The sequence below is a fragment of the Ambystoma mexicanum genome, chromosome 11 (assembly GCF_040938575.1).
Source record: "Ambystoma mexicanum isolate Mex_15411 chromosome 11, UKY_AmexF1_1, whole genome shotgun sequence".
Classification (NCBI taxonomy): Eukaryota; Metazoa; Chordata; class Amphibia; order Caudata; family Ambystomatidae; genus Ambystoma; species Ambystoma mexicanum.
This window is the reverse complement of record NC_090934.1, coordinates 1,199,439,884-1,199,454,003: the sequence shown is the minus strand read 5'-3', so window position 1 is coordinate 1,199,454,003 and position 14,120 is coordinate 1,199,439,884. Positions and strand designations below refer to the sequence as shown.

At 41.6% G+C, this 14,120-nt stretch overlaps 1 protein-coding gene across 2 annotated transcripts in view; it reads left to right on the top strand.

Moving 5' to 3' along the window:
* The window catches only part of PTPN9 (protein tyrosine phosphatase non-receptor type 9), an 808,671-nt gene that overhangs the window by 667,928 nt on the left and 126,623 nt on the right, over positions 1-14,120 (top strand). The window lies entirely within an intron of this gene.

Sequence of the window (14,120 nt, the reverse complement as noted above, 5' to 3'; positions counted from 1 at the left end):
CTGTGAAGTTGAGGCAAGTGGCTAACGAGAAATCCTCTCCTGACTGCCCGAAGGGTGCGGGTGTGTTGATTTCAGACACCCACCTACTTCCAGGCGTACAGACTCATATCGCTCCTTAACGTTGATGCTAAGCTCTTCACATGAGTACTGGCAACAAGGTTGGAAAGGTATCTCCCGAGGCTGATCCCTCCCGAGCAGACGGGCTTTATCAGAAACAGGCATGGGGCAGATAACCTTTGCAAAACCCTTCACATACTTCATTTACCAGAGAACAGGGAGCGCTAATATCGCTCAACGCCGAAAAGGCTTTCGATCGAGTGAGCTGGTCATTTTTGCGGGGGGTTCTGGCAGAGGTGGCAATGAGAGAGAGATGGGCGAGCTGGGTATCACCCTGTACTCGGGACCCAGGGCGAGGATGGCAGTGAATGGGAGGAGTCACAGCCTTTTAGATTAGGAAGGGGAATGCGACAGGGTTTCCCCCTGTCGCTGCTCCTTTATACCCTGGTAATGGAACCATGGGCGATACATGTGAGGGCACAGAGCGACATTTGAGGGGTCAGGGTGGGAGAAGTCGAATATAAACTCAACCTTTTTGCAAATGACACGCTTTTATACATCACCCATCCCAAATCTCCCTCCCGTTAATGCTAGAAAGGTTGGAAGCGTATGGACAACTATGGGTTCAAGGTAAACCGTAGCAAATCAGTGGCACACCCCGAGGGACCAGAACAGAGCCTAGATGAGAGGGCTGGGATTCAATATCTGGGCAAAGTATTCCACTACTAAGGAGTTCAGATCCTGAGGGACCTCGACAATCTGTTCGACAAAAACTATCCCCCACTATGGGAAAAATTGAAGACAGACCTAGAATGCTGGACCAGGCTTAACCTTTCATGGATGGCTCGACTTAACTGTTTGAAGATGACAGTCCTCCCCAAATCTCTATTTTTGTTCCAGATGCTATCAGTAATGGTCCCTACACACTTTATAGATCCAGTTAAACGAAGAATCCTGACATTTCTGTGGGCTGGAAAAAGACCCATAATAGTATTTAGAATACTCACAATGGCAAAGGGGAGGTGGTTTTCTCCCAGACCTAGAGACCTATTATAAAGTAGCCCAGCTATGTATATGTATAGACCATCTAGAGCCGCAATCAGAGAAGCAATGGGTGGCCATGGACAATTCGATCTTCGACCCGGTCTCCCTGGGGGATTGGCTATGGGAAACCAAAGACAGATCCCACATGGGATCCTGCAACATCCCATCCTACAGGTGTAATGGACGATCTGGAAAGAAGGGAATAACATGAGGTGGATCACGACATGGCCCTCTCCACTGAGTTGCATCTGGGCCCCTGTGAGAAACCTGATAGCGGAACCCCTGCCGTTTAAAAAATTGTGTGAGGCGGGCCTTAGCAGGGTGGGGCAGATGTGGGACAAGGGGGGGGGAGTTTATATCAATGGGGAAATTGGAAGACCACCTGCAAGTTGTCCGACTCACTCCATTCCTCTATTAGCAGTTGAAAGGAGCTCTTAGTGATACATGATGGGAAAATAACCTGCGTAGAGATCTCAACCCTTTTGAATTAGCACTCATACAAAATAGAGACACAAAGGGCTGCATAGCTTGCCTGTATAAGGTGCTGCTGAAGACTGAATCTCTCCAAGGCCCGGTGGCTAGGGAACCATGGACAAAAGACCTGCAAAGGGAAATAACAGACGACTTATGGCTAACCATGTGCAGGAGGGGAACGCAATCCTCAGCATCCCCCTGAATAGGATGCAGGCAATTAAGACCATACACCACTGGCATCACCCTCCGGCCCTATTGGCGCTGATGTACCCGGGAGTGAGAACTATGGCTGACTGTATTTTTTTGTTATTGCAATCCACATCACTGAAGACTTTTTACAAAGAAGTAGAGCCTGCTCCTCATGCCCACGAGAGGTCATTGTTGACACATGACTCTTCCCTTTGAGTGATCGTTCATTTCATAGGAAATTCGCACTGGTTGTGAATTGTCTTTCCCAGTCTCACCTGCACTCTCCTTCCCACCAATGTAAACCACCATAACTATTCACGCAAAAGCGGCAAACCTTCATGCATTGGTGCACGGGTAGGGGTTTGGGGGAGGGGGGCTTGCCGGAGCTCTTTCACTTAGAAAATATTTACTAAAAATCAGGAGTTTAATCAATCGGCCATTCAAATCACACTTTCTTGCAAGAAGGGCTTTACCCTTACAAGCACTTACCCTTACAAGCACATGTCAAACGGGGTCTGTCAATCTTAGGATGTGCCAAGGAAAAATATCTTTTGGAGTAAGAGGAAATGAGGACTGTGTCAACAGACTGTTCTGTAAACCTATGAAGGCAGTGGCGGAGCCTGGGGAGGGATTTGAGGGTTTGATCACCCCATCCACTGCCAGAGTACCTTTCTAGATGCTCCACTTCTTCTAGCGACAAAGCAGTGAAGTGGTATTTTGCAGGGCCTAGTGGTGAGCCTTTGCTGCTGCTTCCCTGCCCATGGGACCAAAACCTGCCACTACCACGTGGTGTGGAGGAAAAGTTATTTTAAATGGTTGTCTCTAAAATCAAGTTTGAAATATGGTTCACCACACCATGTCACCCTTACTGCAATTAACGACATTAGATTTAGTAATTCCATCCACATTGGCATCCGTGCCACTGGATGTTTTCATGCCATAGCTATTGCTATTATTCCATCCAGTCAAACATGTTACATATATGTAAAGCTACCTGAACAGTTAGTTTTATTCATAGTAATACGCTTTCCTTTTAGGGACTTAAGATTTCTTTTTGAGCACATTAAACTCATTAGTGCTGTGCTGCAATTTTGAGAAATCTCTCCAAAGGTGCTCCTTAAGTAACAACAGCATTGAAACTCTTAGGAATTTGTATATGAACAAAATAAAATCAGAGAAATAATGTTTGGTCTTTACGTACACAATATGGATTTTATCGTAAATGAAGATGTTTGGTAACATTTATTGATGGGGATAACATTTTTTGGATCTTATCCGTGGTTCGGTTTTGGAACCAAATCAATCTGCTTTATTTGGAAGGAAACCTCATTTGAATGTAATGAATTATAAAATATGGGAATAAGATCTTATTTAAAGGGATTTTTGTATGTATTAATAGATTTTTTTAAACTACGTATGTGGAAGGTTACTTTCAATTCTCATAGTTTATTCGGATACAATCCATAAACCAACAAAGCATACACATATACACAGTCTAATACAATAGAACTCCATGTACAACACATACAAACTCCATATACAAAAAGTGCTTAAAAGAGTAATCCATTGTAAGATTATATTCCATTTAAAACATGTTTATGATCATGCATTCTCAATACGTTTTCATCTATACCATGCCTTCCTCAGGTATTCTAGGGAGCACCAGGCAACCACCACAGGTTCAGCTCGTAACAAAAATATAAGGCAGGCGGCACGGGGTAAAATTTGCTTCTCATAAAAGTGGGATGATGGTGCATTTTCTAATGTCATTATAACATGACCAGAACAACACAAAATGTAAAAGATCTTCTTTCACAGCGTTGCAGCCTGGACAAACGGAAGTCTGCTCATAACCTTGCCATTTCCTTGTGGTATCTCGTAACAGCAAGAGGCGCCCTGGTCAAAGCCCAGCTATCTATGGGTTTGTTGCCAAGTGTCAAATAGGGCTGTATTATGTCCACTTTCGCAAGTGGCAAGTGTTTCCTAAGAGAAAGCCCAATTTCTTCATGATTTGTTGAGATTAGGGAGCGAAAGGCCCTCCTATGCATTCTATACTCAGCAACAGATGATAATTGAGCCGTACACTGTAAATTTGGCACAGGCAATTTATTTGCACCAGAAGGAGCTCTGCAGCAGGGATCTAACTATTTTGTGGGTCAGAAGGCTACTTGGATTTGACCATATTCGAAGCCACTGCAAAAAAGGCACTTTGTGCCAATCATCTCCAATATGGGTTAGGCTCAGTTCAACATGCACCGCTTAGTTGGGGGCAGAGCTGGGAAGCTCCAGTGAATTTTTCAGGAAATTATTCTCAATCACCTCAATGGCCAGTGTGTTTTAATTCCCCCACAACACCACCCTGTAATTTGTAGCTGCCTTGACTTGTGTGCAATACACTTCCAGAGCAACCCACCACCTTAGTGATCCCCAGCCTGGGAAGAGGGAGGACCACACCACCTTCCAGCCCACAGATCACTAGACAGGCACAGACACACGCCACCTCTTCACGCAGAACCAAATTAATAAACCACCAAAGGAACGCTCCTGCAGACAGCACGGGCAGAGACACCTAACACAGATTTACGTAACAGCGAGGTAACCCCACTAGCCCATCCTCTAGAAACCTCAACTCTCTGCTTACACCTCTCACGCCCTAAACGAACACAACCACCTTCTTGACAGCAAACCGCATGCACTGCACTACAACAACAAAACAAACCACACGTATCCTCGCACAACAGCACATGGGAGTCTACCGATCCAATAACCACACCCATGCTCACCGAACAGTGTTAACCAAACTGAAGCTGCCGACAGGACACCATAAAATCTTGCTCTACCTTTATCCCGTGACTCCCTTCTAACCCTCACTACACTCTTACCTTTCAGATCCACCAGGGGACAACTCAGGTGGTGATAGTGCGCTGCATTAATGTCCTTTAGCATTAAAATAATTACATTCAAAGGTTGACCTTGGCACATCTTCATGAATGCTGAGATGCCCCCCCCCCCCCCCAGTGCCTGTTTCATTTTGGTGCCTTGCCTATGGACATAGGCATCCCATACAGTTCTCTGAAAAAACAGATGCCCAAGTAATCAAATGTAGTTACCCTGGGCATAATGGACCCATTGTTTACCATATTGTGCATATGAATTTTCTTTTTCCCTCTCCCAGAGCTACATGCCATAACTGTCAACTTGCTCGTTTTTACTGTTAGTTTCAGAGCAGTCATGAACTCAGCATAGACATTTATGAGCTTCTGAAGGGATTCCGGTGCACGTGCAATGAGAACCATATCGTCGGCATACGCTAATAAAGGGAGTGCTTTGGTGCCCACCCGAGGCTAATCTGAATTAGATCAATTGAAGATGGCCGCCTAGCTCAGCCGTTCCGCCTCACCACTTGCTAAATTGGCATTATGTACCTCTTTATCACAGCTTTACATACCTTTTTTATTTTTAACTAATCTATTCCACTGCTCCGTACAATATCGCAGAGGTTGTGTAGCAGTTCAACACTTCGTGAAGCCACACCAGCACCCGACGCCAGAGCTCCGACTGCTGACCTGCGACGTGCCGCTCCTCGTGAGGAGAGGAGCAGTGTTGCTTTCTACGTGCCGGCTTCGGCTCCATGGACTTCCTCATAACTACAGCACCACCTCTGGTATCATAGATCAACTACATCGACATAACAATAAGTGAGATCTTAATTTATTTAACACTTGTGGACTATATTACGCCCAATAGCCTGCTATCTAAAAAAAAAAGCCTACTCTGCTTAAATATCATTTCTCCTAATGACATTTCAAAGAAGAGTAGTGGCTCTATGTTAAGCCACATTTTCCTCTTCAAAGAAATCTAACTTTATATTATATTAATGATATAACCAATTTTACTTCAATTAATTCACGCTCTTTCCTACTGCGTACATGCACTTCTATAAGAATTGGATTGACTTCTCCTTTCTTAATCATTTATAACATTAGCTGATTTTATTTGGAAATAGTACCCTATTCCTTCTGCTTGGCCCTTTACCAAATCTGTGTTTACAGTTGGAGTGCGTGAGATTTGCGCCATACTACTTTATTTGAATTGGTAGTCTGATACTATTCTTTATCTATAGTCTGCTCCTTATTATCTGTCTATTCACTTTCTATCTCTTATGATAGGAGATAGATTTTCTGCATAATATGGAAATAATGATTGAATACTACTAGATAAAACACCTGTGTGTGTACCATTAACCTTACTAAGTGGAATATGCACTCAACAATTACAAAAGGACGTCCAAAAATACGACTGGCAGCATGATCATACCAAAGATCTATGTTAACTTCATGATATTTGCATTTGAGACCTTAACCCTGTCTACTAACATTTCTATTTTTGACTATCACTCAACCTTCAACTATAGTTAAAATGGCAACTAGTTAAACCAATCAAAAAAATGCGTCTACTGCAAAAGAATCCAACATCTCGTCGACAAACCTTAAAAGACCTAAAAGTGACTCACCACCTCCACATGGTATTTCTGACCCTGCCATCGAAACCATATTGGCTAAAATTAAAGCACTTTAACCTTTTATTAAAACTACAAATCTCAAACTACAGCAATTAGATGACAGATGGATGGGAATTGATAAAAGAGTCGAAGAAATGGAAAGAAGAGTCGGGTTAATAGAAAATGTATCCCCAAGAGTTGTACAGCTTGAAAAGTCCATAATAGATCTTCAAAAACACAACGAAGATTTAGAAAACCGCAGCAGATGATGTAATCTATGAATTTCAGACCTTCCTGAAGGTTCCGACCCCATCACTTTCCCGCAAAAACATCTGCCAGCCATACTACATCTATCCCCGGATACAGCATTTAATATACAGCGTGCTCATAGAATTGGTCAACCGACAGCCTCCACCACCTCTCATGCTTCACCCAGAGCACTTATATTTTACCTCTTGGAATACTCCCAGCTTCAGCTCATTATATCCACTTCCAAGGAGCGTAAATCCCTCATCTGGCATGGAAATAAGTTATTAATTTCTCAGGACGTGTTTAGAAGTACAGCCCAATGTAGAAAGGTTTTTCTATCCTTTCATCCGGTCCTGAAGCAGCTTAATATCAGATATGTACTATACCACCCATGTTCTTTTAAAGTAACACATGAAGGGCGTACAGCCGTGTTTGATGATCCATCTGACTTAAGGATCTTCATGTAATCCATCCATTAAAAATGAAGGCATGGACACCTTCTCCTCAATGCCTCAACTTTTTCCATCACATTTCTATTTTTGACTATCACTCAACCTTCAACTATAGTTAAAATGGCAACTAGTTAAACCAATCAAAAAAATGCGTCTACTGCAAAAGAATCCAACATCTCGTCGACAAACCTTAAAAGACCTAAAAGTGACTCACCACCTCCACATGGTATTTCTGACCCTGCCATCGAAACCATATTGGCTAAAATTAAAGCACTTTAACCTTTTATTAAAACTACAAATCTCAAACTACAGCAATTAGATGACAGATGGATGGGAATTGATAAAAGAGTCGAAGAAATGGAAAGAAGAGTCGGGTTAATAGAAAATGTATCCCCAAGAGTTGTACAGCTTGAAAAGTCCATAATAGATCTTCAAAAACACAACGAAGATTTAGAAAACCGCAGCAGATGATGTAATCTATGAATTTCAGACCTTCCTGAAGGTTCCGACCCCATCACTTTCCCGCAAAAACATCTGCCAGCCATACTACATCTATCCCCGGATACAGCATTTAATATACAGCGTGCTCATAGAATTGGTCAACCGACAGCCTCCACCACCTCTCATGCTTCACCCAGAGCACTTATATTTTACCTCTTGGAATACTCCCAGCTTCAGCTCATTATATCCACTTCCAAGGAGCGTAAATCCCTCATCTGGCATGGAAATAAGTTATTAATTTCTCAGGACGTGTTTAGAAGTACAGCCCAATGTAGAAAGGTTTTTCTATCCTTTCATCCGGTCCTGAAGCAGCTTAATATCAGATATGTACTATACCACCCATGTTCTTTTAAAGTAACACATGAAGGGCGTACAGCCGTGTTTGATGATCCATCTGACTTAAGGATCTTCATGTAATCCATCCATTAAAAATGAAGGCATGGACACCTTCTCCTCAATGCCTCAACTTTTTCCATCACATGAGAACTTGATTTTTATACCTTGATTTTTTTTCTCTTTTTTGCTACTTACTTAATGGCATTGTTATTCAGTTATTATAATGTGGCGGGTTGGACACTTTTGCAGCGTCCTTCTTCCACTGTGGGTCGTTCTTTTTACTTTTGACAACCCAGCAGGTGGTGCCTATCCCTGCTACTTTTCTTCCTTTTTTCCTCCCATGTCCTGTCTGAACTCTGTAGTCATTTTTGTTCCCCTGTCTACATACACTCAGTCCACGATCAGACTCCCTATCCCCTTCCCTGATCCCTGATGTTTTAACCTTTTGTGTCCTCGCCAGGGTATCTATGACCCAAATTACATTTCTACTGTACTGAATCTAAATATATTTCACAGTTTTAAGCTCTGTTTATCACTATTCGACTGATTAAATGATCTTTAAGTGTATTACGTGGAACATCAAAGGCTGTAATAATCCCATTAAAAGATGTAAAATTATCTCTCATCTAAATAAACTCAAACCTTCGGTTCATGCATACAGGAAACTCGCCTATCTAATAAAGAAGCAATGAAACTTAAGTCCCTTTGGGTTAAAGTGGTTATTTCCAGTCCTGCTGTTGCAAAAAGAAAATGGAGTTGCTATACTAATAAGCAAAAAACAATCCTGTAAAATACTAGATCAAGATGCTGACACCAATGGTAGATGAGTTTGGGTAAAACTTTTAATTGGAACTACACATGTTTCTATTTTGAATATATATGGTCCTACTATGCCAGATCCCAATTTTTGGATCACTATTAAACAAATGATACTCAAAAATAACTTTACCAATCTGATTATGTGTGGTGATGTCAATCAGATCCTTGATCCATTCCTTGATCGAAAATCTAGCTGTGTATTTAAAACTAACGAAACTCAGAAGTCCTTTATGAACTGTTTAGCCGAAACAGGATTAATTGAAACTTGGAGGCTGTCCCACCCTACACAACTTGATTATACCTTTCATTCGCCCCCTCACAACACACTATCACGTCTGGATTATATTTTCTCCATCAAAACCCTTACAGGCTCCATCGTTGACTCTAAAATCTCCAATATTATTATTTCAGATCACACCTCAGTTAGTACCTCCTTCTGTGTTTCAGATTTTAATAAGACTTCTACCCTCTGGAAACTTAACAACTTCCTTCTACAAGATCCACAGTTCATTCAATCCGTTCATTCATTTTCTCAACAATACTTTGCAGATAACCAAGACTGTGACACTTCAGTCGTAAATAATTGGGATGCGTTTAAAGCAGCTTTAAGAGGTCACATTATGGCTTTTTTGGGTAAAAAAAAGAAATTACATAAACAACACTTAGACAATCTTTATTCCCAACTTACTTAACCTGAGCAATGCTACTATCAGGACTCTAGTCCAGCCAAACTCTGTCAAGTCTTAGTTTTGCGCTTTCAAATCAATAAGGATATCACTGATCTTGCTGCAGGGACCATACTTAAATACAAAACACAAATTTACTACACTTCAAATAAAGCTGGAAAGGCATTAGCCTCTTATTTGAAAACAAAAAAGGAAAAACTCTATATATCCCACATTGATACCTATGGCATCTCTCACTATCGCTCTGATGATATACTTAATTGCTTTAAAAAGTTCTATATCGATCTATATACTCCTGAAAATCCTATCCCTCAAAATAATGTTGTATCATTTCTTAATAATATCAGTAGAACATCATACCCTCAAATCAATCTTTCCTACCTTGACAATGACATCACTCTTCCAGAGATCACCAAAGCTATTAACCGCTTGGGCAAAGGTAAAGCACCAGGTCCTGATGGCTTATCTACCGAATTCTATGTAAGCCTGTCCAAGTCCCTTGCCCCAAAACTTAAAACACTATTTTACTTCTCACCAATCATCTTCAGGCTCATTCTCAGAAGCGTTACTTATATTGCCTAAACCAGATAAGGACCCTACAATTCCTAGTAATTATCGTCCCATTTCCCTCATTAATATTGAAAGGAAAATCTTTTAAAATATATTAGCCAACAGTATTGAATCCTCTCTCCCAGCCCTCATTAAATCAGACCAAACTGGATATGTAAAAGGTTGTAACATCTCTTCAAATGCTAGGCTGCTACTTAATGCCATTCATTAGCTGTAAAAGTTAAGAAAGATAAACAAGGCATTTGATCCTGTTAATTGGGATATGTTTCGTTCCCAGCATTGGCACGGGTGTGGTGATAAGTTTATCTCCCTGGTCAAACTTCTCTACTCTTCTCCAAAATCCTCAATCTTTCTTAATGGCCAAACCTCCTCCTTCTTCCCTCTTCTCCGAGGTACTTAGCACGGCTGCCCCTTCTCACCTATCCTGTACATTCTCTTACTGGAACCACTATTCGAACTAATAAGATCCAATAAAAATATCCTGGGTATTCCAGCGGGAACTTCACACACTAATATAGCGGCTTATGCAGATGACATCCTTATTCTTATTAAGAATCCCAAACTTCACCTCCCTACTCTACTTAATACATTACTTCAGTTTGGCCAAGTATCTGGATACAAACTAAATAAAGACAAATCAGAAATTATGCCTCTAAATTCCTGTTGCCACAAACACAACATTGATACCTTCGGCTTTAAATGGTGTAGCGATTCTATTAAATATTTGGGTATTCGTTTTGCCCCCACGCTCCAAGATACCGTCAAACTCAGTACCCAGATTTTGTTAGGTAACCTTAATGACCTAACATCTAGATGGTCTCCCCTCTATCTCTCCTGGTGAAGACGATTAGATACAATCAAAATTGCACTTTCCCCTATTATTCTTTCATTTGCTGCTCCTTTCTGTTCCCCTACCATTTACCTTTTTCAAATCTATCTATTCTATTCTACTGAACTTTCTATGGGGCGTAGGCAAATGTAAAAGAATAGCCCTAGCCAAGTTGAAAGCACCTTATGACATGGGAGGGGTCAGATTTCCAGACTTTAAATAGTATCACTCTGCATTTCTCCTGAAACAATCTTGTCACTGGTTCACTGGCCCAGACATTTCTGACACTCCCACATGGTGTACATTAGATAAACATTTAGTTCAACCTTATGAAATCACCAACATCATCTGCATATTTAAACATTTGTCCACGGCTATCTCTGAACCAATCAAAGCCTCAGTCTTGGCCAAACAAACCTTTCTCTTTACTCATACTAAAACTACCAATAAAAGCCTCTCCCCATTACTATGATGTGACAAGAATATTGTGATTGTTAATAAGGCCTTGAATCGAGAATCATGGTTTTAAAAAAAAAAAAGGAATTAGATTTATTCAACAAATTGTTAATGGTTTATCCATTCCCTCCTTTCAGCAATTATCACTCCAATTCACCATCCCCAAGGAAGACTTTTACTTTTATAACAAACTTGTAAACTCCTGCCTCAATGCACTTACTCACTTCTCTGAGATTCTATCTCCAGATGCTTTCAGACTACTACAATTTACCATGATTAATGATGTAAGAGCCTAAAAATTTTACAACATTCTTGCCTCAACGTCTGAAGTTTGCTCTATTCGTCTTAAATGGGAAAATGACTTTGGTTGCACGCTTGATGATCATACGTGGTCCCCCCTCCTTCAAAAACAAAAATATATATGTTTCAGCGAATAATACACAACACTATTTCTTCTTTATTCACAGAGCCTTTATTACTTAAAACTAGCAAAATCTAATAATAATCATTCCAAATGCTGGTATTGTAGTCTGGAGCCAGGCTCATATATACACATGTTCTTTGAGTGTCCATTTACTTTCAGGTTTTGGCAAGATATATGGTAAACTTGTTTTTTCTGTGAATATCCTGTTATGCTTTTTAAATATTGTTTTAGGAAGTTTAGCTATCACAACTAACATATCAATCACCTGACTCAGCTAAATTGTATGATTTATTTATTGTTACGGCATTGAAATGTATTGCAACCAACTGGAAAGACCTCCGATCTCTCTCTACTAGAGATTAGTGGAACTCCGTTTGGCATATTCAAAGAATGGAACTATGTATGGCTAATAAATGAAATTCTATTTCTAAATACAACACTAAATTTTTTTTTATTCAGTATCTCAACTGCTTCCGTTCAACTACTCATGGTACCTGAACCTTCTAATTTATACTCAACTTTACAGCCATATTATAATAGACCTACTTATAGGCTTGTTTTGTTTTACGATTACAGTTGCTATGTAACTCTGATACATTGCCATATTATACCCACCCTCCCTCTTCCTTCCTATTTGTTTCCAGTTAGTACCTTGTTTGTCATCCTGTTTGTCTCGCCGTTTATACAATTTGTTCCTATAACTTCTGATCCATCATTCATGTATAGTAATTCAATTGTCTACCAAGCACTTATTGTATTAATAATATCGCTACTAGAAATATTTTGACTCCTGCTTTCCATTAGTTTTATGGTAAATTGACATCTGCACTGTGATTATACGTATATCAATATTATTCCATCAAATAAATAAAAACGTATTAAAATTAAAAAGGATTTTATGCAGGGCACTGACGTATATGATAAACAGAACTTGTGCAAGAACACGGCCCTGGCGCACTTCCGTTGCAACCTCAAAACAACCTCAAAATAACCGATTTGAGGACCCTGTTCCTCAAATCGGACACAAGCCTTGGTCTCCTCGTGGATTGGAAGGTTGCTTTGTAAACTATGTTCTTAATTTTTTAAAAAAATGCATACAACTGATACATATTACACAGATATTGTCAAAGAACATGTGTCTGCATCATTGGGACCAAGCATCTCCTCTGTAATACTAGAAAAGAAAAAAAATAGATGCATCATAGATTAGGTTTGTCCACAGTTGCCTAAGCCAAGTGCATTAGAATATCCACTTGGCTATAACGTTTGACCCTGGAAGTAACCTTGTCTGAACTTGGTCATTAAATGTCAAACCTCTGTTCCATAGTTTTCGAAGCCAGAACGATTTTTGGTTTCAAAGTTAGAATTCATCTCAGCCCAAGGCCAATATCGATATGTTAGTTTAATCAAATCTATATAACATAAGGTGGGCTTGGGCCAAAAATGCAGATCATTGGGGGGGCACTGCTGCGCTCAAGGAAGATGGCCGCCTGATCACCGAGCTACGCAGCCCGGCACCGCTTTCTCACATTATCACTGTTAAAAAAGTGCCTAAACTTCCATAAACCTGCTGTGAGCCCTAAGAGAAGAACACAGAAACGAGACTGCATGAGCTGATCTCTGCAACTGCTGCCTGGGCACTTCTGCAGCGTATCTCTTTTTCCAGTACTCTTGGGACGACCCAGCGAGGCCTTGTCCCTGCCCCCTTGGGGAGCTGACACCGGCCACAAGACCCTGTAGGGCGCCCGCCCGGGCTGATTGAAGGGCCTTCATCCCTGACTGAGGATCCCTGGGACCTACTTCCATACGACCCATCACAGAGGATCCCCCCTCACCTCGAGACCGCTCTTTCCATATCCAATATCGCTGGAGTGCCCGGTGAGTCCCCAGTACTGGGCCCGCTCCTGTCCCCACGCCCAGCCTTTTAACTGCCGCACCAGGGCCTGCAGCAGCCCACAACCAGCTGCCAACACACTAAGCAGCCAGACCAGCGCGTGTGAATCCCGGTCGGGCTGCACACATCCAGGGCTGCCGTCCCTCCCCAACACCACTTAGAAGACTGATCTCGTGGGTGGCCGCCTTCCAGCTCAACGCCACCCACTTCTTCTGTCGTAACACGCTGGTAACTGCAGCCTTCGAGCTTCTGACCATTAGTGGTGACCACCCTGGCACTCATCCGAGATGCTTCATTAGAGCCCCTCATCGGCATGGTTACGTGCTGCAGCAGCCCGATTCAGGCTGCCCTTCTACCTTGATTGACTGTAAAGTGATCTGAAGGGAGAAATTGGTGCCTCAGGCGGCACTCCTGAATGGTGTCTGGGGCTAAACTGCTTGACTATTATTAATGGAGACCCAGCTCCAGTTTCTGCAGGCTTGACGCCACGGATATCAAAGCATATCTCATAGGAGCCAGGACCTATCAGGTGCAACCGTCTTCAGGGAAAGCTGAACTCACCAGTGCGCACCCAGTGTATTGATGCAGCCCTTCCCACCACAATGCACTTTTGAGTTTGGGTCCAGCTGGGGCCCCCAT